Raw genomic sequence first — 8,020 nt, forward strand, 5'->3', positions numbered from 1 at the left:
CAAGAGGTTTTGTTTAACAAATAAATATTCAAGATGAAAGATTCTTATAAATAAAGTTAAAAGTTTATTATTCGGTCCCATATTCCGAGCACGCAATGACTACATCAAGCTTGTGACTCATTGTGACACATTTGTTGGATGCATTTGAAGTTAGTTTTGGTTGTTTTTCAGATTATTTTGTGCCCAATAGAAATGAATGGTAAGTAATGCATTGTGTCATTTTGGAGTCACTTTTATCGTAGATAAGAATAGAATGTGTTCATAAACACTTTTACATAAATGTGGATGCTACCATTTAAAACATTTGTATGCTCTTATCCAGAGTGACTTGTGAGTGCATACAGATTGATAAATGTTCATACTGGTCCCCTCTGGGAGTCAAACGCACAACCCTGGCATTGCAAGTGCCATGCTCTACCAACTGAGTCACACGGGACCATGATTCGACCATGATATATTCTGAGTAATGATGAGTGAGAACGTTACAGAGGGTCAAAGAGCATACCACCATAACATGTTAATCTCCCCATGTTAATCTCCTTGTAATGGTGGGAGGTTAGCATGTCTTGGGGGTATGATCTTTGACCCTATGTAGCTATCTCACTCATCATTATTCATGATTCATTCAGGACTCTCCGTAATCATGGTAGCATCCACATTAATTTAGAGGTGCTAGAAACATATTCTAAAAGTGAATCCAAAATGACACAATACATTATTTACCATACATTTTTGGGGGGGCAGGAAATCATCTGGAACACAAAATTGGGTGCAACTGAATATTAGGAAAGTGTTCCGAATGTTTGGACCACTCAGTACATGTTATATATTATATGGAAGCTAGGTTAGCTGGTGTCTTAAAATCAGCTTGAATGGATTTCTGACCAACCTGCTCAATCAATCATTCTTATTAACAGTAGGTGCTTGGCTTCACAAGAAGAGCGTTTCTCATATGATTTGAAATGTAAAATACAGATTCAATTCATTCAAATCAAACCACGTCCTTCTACACAACTTTCTATGTCACAGTTAAGAATGCACCGTAAAGCTCACAATGATATATTTGTTGATAGCTTAAACAGGTCAGTCACGAGCTCCAGCAAGGTTCTAGCCTCTGTGTTCGGCGAATCAGGAGGAAGCGGTACTCGCTAAGCAAGCAGCGTGACGTCCGTAACATTGGTTCCTAGTGACTCAGATGCATAGTTGGGCAGCTCACGGGCCGGGGTGACTCGCTGTGTAGCGAGTTTAGAAGAGGTGAGTGTGATGGAGTTAAGAACGTATCATAAGCTCACTCCACAGCTAGCTGTAAATGTTGTTGATAGCTCAAATGGCGGTCATGTGTGTTTCCAATCAGAGGATCACTGGTTTGAGCCTGGTATGGCAACATGGACAGTGGAGGAAGCTATACTGTTAGCACATCCGTTTCATCTTGTTTCAATGAAGCAGTAAAGGTGTTGTAAAGTAAACTTTCCAGACAATTTTGTCTGGCCTAACTCATTAGTAAGTCTTTTATTCCCAGGGTCTTGTTCAGTAGGGAGAAAAGTTTCTGAAACGTTGAGGTACTACCTTGCTGTCTCCAATAAGAACACAGATTTGCATTTCCATTGGAAAACATTTCGCTACAATGTGCCTTTCTGAACTCGACCCAGGTCATGAGTCATCACAGGAACCCAATGTGAGGTAAACTAACCAGTTTCAAAGATGGCCGCCGGTTGCCCACTCTATAGAGAAAAATAAAGATTAAAGGATCTCTATGGAGCACTTTGTTTTCATAGGATGATCTCACATACAGGGGGCTGCAGTGTCGCAGAGCCTAATCCACACACAGACGGCTGTCATGCCAGAGCCTATAACGCACACACAAAAGGGGGCCACATTTGTGTGATATTCCTAACTTATTCCCACACTTCCTGCAGCAGGGAAAAGCTGATACTCCGGGACTCCTCTGGGGATAGCAGGCAATACAGGTCAGCTTCCTTTGCCTTATCAGTACTTTTTGTGTTTTTACCCTGGTCTTCCTCTCTCCCTCCATCTCTGTCATTCCCTCCCTCACTCACTCCCTCTATTCCTCCCTCCCTCTGTTCTACCTCCCTCCATCTACCCCTACCTCCATCTATCCTTCCATCTGTTCTGTTCTTCCCTCTATCTATCCCTCTTTCCCTCCTATCCTTTCCTCTCTCTATTCCTCCCTCCCTCTGTTCTACCTCCCTCTATCCATCCCTCTCTCTGTCCATCCCTCCCTTCATCTATTCCCTCCCTTTCTTCTTCCCTCATATATGTCTGCCTCCCTCTGTGCCTCCCTTACTTCCTCCATGTATTCCTCCCTCGCTCCATCCCCCTCCAAGTCCTTCTCTCTCTTGTGTTCCCCTCTTGATCTGCTCCATCAGTACACATTGAAATTGTAGCATGTTATCCAATCCCTTACTCAATCACACATTCTTGACAAAAATCGGTGCCTGAGTGCAAGGTTGCAAAATGTTGTTCACAGATTTTTCCAACTAGCATTTCTCAGAAACCCTGTACTGTAGTCAGGTAATTGCTGTAGTCAGGTTGATTCCGTGCCAACCAGCAGTAAGGCCACAGAACTCAGAGCTGTAATGATTCCAAAGGCTCTTGTCATACAGAATATTCTGTGTGTGTGTGTGTGTGTGTGTGTGTGTGTGTGTGTGTGTGTGTGTGTGTGTGTGTGTGTGTGTGTGTGTGTGTGTGTGTGTGTGTGTGTGTGTGTGTGTGTGTGTGTGTGTGTGTGTGTGTGTGTGTGTGTGTGTGAGAGAGAGAGAGAGAGGCTGGGATCGGGGTCACGAGGGAAAGAGGGAGCTGACAGACGGTATTCGAGTGGTTAGGCCAGAGTGGAGGAAAGGAGACAAAGGGCTGTGAGACAGAGAGTTTATCCTTGACACACGAGGGCTAATAATTTTAGAGATGGGGAAAGGGCCGATAAAGTGGGGGGGGGTTTACGGGACTCCACCCGGATGTGCAGATCCTGAGTGGAAAGCCCTCTGCTCGAGACGATAGCAGGGAGCAGGTAGTCATGAAAAGACCAGGCTATATTCCAGGTACGGCAACAGCGGAGGACGAACATCTGGGCAGAGGGTATGCTGACTTCTTCCTCTTGCTCGGAGAAGAGCGGGGGCTGATATCTGAAGGGCGAGAGACCAGTGGCCGAGCATGGAGGGGTGGTAGGGGTGTATTCCACCCACACGAGTAGCTGGCTCCAGGTGGTGAGGTTGGCGGAGAGGAAGCAATGAAGAGCCATCTCCAGGTCCTGATTGGCTCGCTCTGACTGGTACTTCGATTGGGGGTGAAAACCAGAGGACAGGCTGGCCGACCACCCGATGGGGATACAGAACACCTTCCAGAACCGGGATGAGAACTGAGGACCATGGTCGGAGACCATGTCGACCAGGAGTCCATGGATCCAGAAGACGTGCAGCACCATGAGCTGAGCCGTCTCCTTGGCTGAGGGTAACTTGGGAAGGAGAATAAAATGGGTGGCTTTAGAAAACCTATCCACCACCGTCAGGATCGTGGCGTTGCCATCTGACGGAGGGAGACCAGTGACGAAGTCCAGGGATATATGGGAACAGGGGCGGTGAGGAACGGGAAGTAGTTGAAGGAGGCCAGCCAGAGTTTGCCGAGGAATCGTATTCTGTGTGCACACAGTACAGGCGGCAACAACTGCGGAGACGTCAGGAACCATGATGGGCCACCAAAAACTGTTGTCGGATGTGGGTGGCAGGTCAGTCAGGGTGGCAGATCAGTCTAGGCAGGTATTCCCAAAGGGGAACGTGTAATGTGTCACAATTTTTCAAACAGTACGTTTATATTTTCCAACGGTAGACTCATTTCACTGCCAACATTTTTTTTGCCACAGACGCAGCTAAATGCTGCTAAATAAGCGACATATTCGCCAGTAAGGGACCAGGTCAGTCAAAAACACACACACTGATACACACACACGACACCCAGCATGGCCAGCTAAGTAGCCTAGATAATAATAGTGGCACAAAAGGCCAGGAGGCTAAACAGTTTGCACGTCTTACGTCTTCGTGGAGGAATTATATAATAGCAATGAGTGCCATCATAATATAACATTGAAGGCAATATGTTTCAACTCGCAAAAAATGGTAAACCTAGACTATGGACTTGCCAGCATTCGGTCATGACTCATGCCACATAAGCTAGGGAAAGTGCACATCCACTGTACAGAGAAACAGGCTACAATAACATAACCATAATACAGTTGAAGACAGAAGTTTACATACACCTTATGTAAACAATTCCTGACATTTAATCCTAGTAAAAAATTACCTGTCTTAGGTCAGTTAGGATCACCACTTTATTTTAAGAATGTGAAATGTCAGAATAATAGTAGAGAGAATTATTTATTTCAGCTTTTATTTCATTCATCACATTCCCAGTGAGTCAGAAGTTTACATACACTCAATTAGTATTTCGTAGCATTGCCTTTAAATTGTTTAACTTAGGTCAAGCGTTTCGGGTAGCTTTCCACAAGCTCACCACAACAAGTTGGGTGAATTTTGGCCCATTCCTCCTGACAGAGCTGGTGTAACTGAGTCAGGTTTGTAGGCCTCCTTGCTCGCACATGCTTGTTCAGTTCTGCCCACAAATCTTCTATAGGATTGAGGTCAGGGCTTTCTGATGGCCACTCCAATACCTTGACTTTGTTGACTTTAAGCCATTTTGCCACAACTTTGGAAGAATGCTTGGGGTCATTGTCCATTTGGAAGACCCATTTGCGATCAAGCTGTAACTTCCTGACTGATGTCTTGAGATGTTGCTTCAATATATCCACATAATTTTCCATCCTTATGATGCCATCTATTTTGTGAAGTGCACCTGTTCCTCCTGCAGCAAAGCACCCCCACAACATGATGCTGCCACCCCCTGTGCTTCACGGTTGGGATGGTGTTCTTCGGCTTGCAAGCCACCCCCCTTTTCCTCCAAACATGACAATGGTCATTATGGCCAAACAATTCCATTTTTGTTTTATCAGACCAGAGGACATTTCTCCAAAAAGTACAATTTTGAACCCATGTGCAGTTGCATACCTGCTGAGCGGCCTTTTAGGTTATGTTGATATAGGAGTCATTTTACTGTGGATATAGATACTTTTGTACCTTTTTCCTCCAGCATCTTCACAAGGTCCTTTGCTGTTGTTCTGGGATTGATTTGCACTTTTCGCAGCAAAGTATTGTCACACCCTGACCATAGTTTGCTTTGTATGTTCTATGTTTTGTTTGGTCAGGGTGTGATCTGAGTGGGCATTCTATGTTGGATGTCTTGTTTGTCTGTTTCTGTGTTTGGGCCTAGGTTATGGGATTGTGGTTAGTGAAGTAGTCTAGGTAGGTCTATAGTCTCCTAGAGTGGTTCTCAATCAGAGGCAGGTGTTAGTCATTGTCTCTGACTGGGAGCCATATTTAGGTAGCCTGTTTTGTGTTGGGTTTTGTGGGTGATTCTTCCTGTCTTTGTTACACCAGATAGGGCTGTTTTCGGTTTTGCACGTGTCTTGTTTTTGTGTTTTTGTGTCTTGTTTTTGTAAATTGTTCATTTATCATCTTCATTAAAGATGTATCAAAATAACCACGCTGCATTTTGGTCCGCCTCTCCTTCAACAAGTATGTTCATCTCTAGGAGACAGATCACGTCTCCTTCCTGAGCGATATGACGGCTGCAGGTCCCATGGTGTTTATACTTGCGTACTATTGTTTGTACAGACGAACATGATACCTTCAGGCATTTAGAAATTGTTTCCAAGGATGAACTAGACTTGTGGAGGTCTACAATTTATTTTCTGAGGTCTTGGCTGATTTATTTAGTTTTTCCCATGATGTCAAGCAAAGCGGCACTGAGTTTGAAGGTAGGCCTTGAAATACATCCACAGGTACACCTCCAATTTATTCAAATGATGTTTTCCAAGCTGTTTAAAGGCACATTCAACTTAGTGTATGTAAACTTCTGACTCACTGGAATTGTGATACAGTGAATTAAAAGTGAAATAATCTGTCTGTAAACAATTGTGTCATGCACAAAGTAGATGTCCTAACTGACAAAACTATAATTTGTAAAGAAAAAATGTGTGGAGTTGTTGAAAAGCCAATTTTAATGACTCCAACCTACATGTATGTAAACTTCCGACTTCAACTGTACATAGGTGTACAGAGGCCCATTATCAGCAACCATCACATCTGTGTTCCAATTGCATGTTGTGTTAGCTAATCCAAGTTTATCATTTTAAAAGGCTAATTGATCATTAGAATACCCTTTGCAATTACGTTAGCACAGCTGAAACATGTTCTGATTAAAGAAGCAATAAAACTGGCCTTCTCCAGACCAGTTGAGTCTGCAAAGAAGTTGCAGAGTTGCAAAGAAAAATCCTTATCAGTGGAGGCGGTTGACTTGAAAAATCTAGGAGGATGGGAGACCCACGATATAGGCAATGAACTGCACAGAGACAAAAAAGCATGTTTAAAAAATTGTCAGACATTATTTTAACCTAAAGCGTTTAAAAATTACATTTATAGTACAAAGTTATGGGGAATGGGAATGAGAAGGCTACTTACAGTGTTGGGAAGGGATAACAGCGCTGGTTGAATGAGGGCATGAGGAGGTATTCAGAGGCTTGACTTCAGTGCAGGACAGGGGTTGAGGTGTTCAGAGGCTTGACTTCAGTGCAGGACAGGGGTTGAGGTGTTCAGAGGCTTGACTTCAGTGCAGGACAGGGGTTGAGGTGTTCAGAGGCTTGACTTCAGTGCAGGACAGGGGTTGAGGTGTTCAGAGGCTTGACTTCAGTGCAGGACAGGGGTTGAGGTGTTCAGAGGCTTGACTTCAGTGCAGGACAGGGGTTGAGGTGTTCAGAGGCTTGACTTCAGTGCAGGACAGGGGTTGAGGTGTTCAGAGGCTTGACTTCAGTGCAGGACAGGGGTTGAGGTGTTCAGAGGCTTGACTTCAGTGCAGGACAGGGGTTGAGGTGTTCAGAGGCTTGACTTCAGTGCAGGACAGGGGTTGAGGTGTTCAGAGGCTTGACTTCAGTGCAGGACAGGGGTTGAGGTGTTCAGAGGCTTGACTTCAGTGCAGGACAGGGGTTGAGGTGTTCAGAGGCTTGACTTCAGTGCAGGACATGGGTTGAGGTGTTCAGAGGCTTGATTTCAGTGCAGGACAGGGGTTGAGGTGTTCAGAGGCTTGACTTCAGTGCAGGACAGGGGTTGAGGTGTTCAGAGGCTTGACTTCAGTGCAGGACAGGGGTTGAGGTGTTCAGAGGCTTGACTTCAGTGCAGGACAGGGGTTGAGGTGTTCAGAGGCTTGACTTCAGTGCAGGACAGGGGTTGAGGTGTTCAGAGGCTTGACTTCAGTGCAGGACAGGGGTTGAGGTGTTCAGAGGCTTGACTTCAGTGCAGGACAGGGGTTGAGGTGTTCAGAGGCTTGACTTCAGTGCAGGACATGGGTTGAGGTGTTCAGAGGCTTGACTTCAGTGCAGGACAGGGGTTGAGGTGTTCAGAGGCTTGACTTCAGTGCAGGACAGGGGTTGAGGTGTTCAGAGGCTTGACTTCAGTGCAGGACAGGGGTTGAGGTGTTCAGAGGCTTCAGTGCAGGACAGGCTCATCATGGATGGATGGTGTTGGAGAAGAGCTCAACTCTTCCACTGAGGGAAGGACAGGATTTCGCTCTGGATAAGAGCGTCTGCTAAATGACTTAAATGTAAATGTAAATTTGACGGAAGACAACAATAAAACAACATAGTTTTTAACTTTATTTTAATAGGCAAGTCAGTTAAGAACAAATTCTTATTTTCAATGACAGCCTACCAGGGAACAGCAGGTTAACTGTCTTGTTCAGGGGCAGAACAACATTTTTACCTTGTCAGCTTTGGGATTTGACCTTGCAACTTTTCATTTACTAGTCCAACACTCTAACCACTAGGCCACCTGCCACCAAAGTTAGTTTAAGCAAGGAGTAATATCACTGATATGTAATAATGTGCTTGTGTATGTGATTGACT

Source organism: Oncorhynchus masou, chromosome 10, assembly GCF_036934945.1.
Source record: "Oncorhynchus masou masou isolate Uvic2021 chromosome 10, UVic_Omas_1.1, whole genome shotgun sequence".
Taxonomy (NCBI): Eukaryota; Metazoa; Chordata; class Actinopteri; order Salmoniformes; family Salmonidae; genus Oncorhynchus; species Oncorhynchus masou.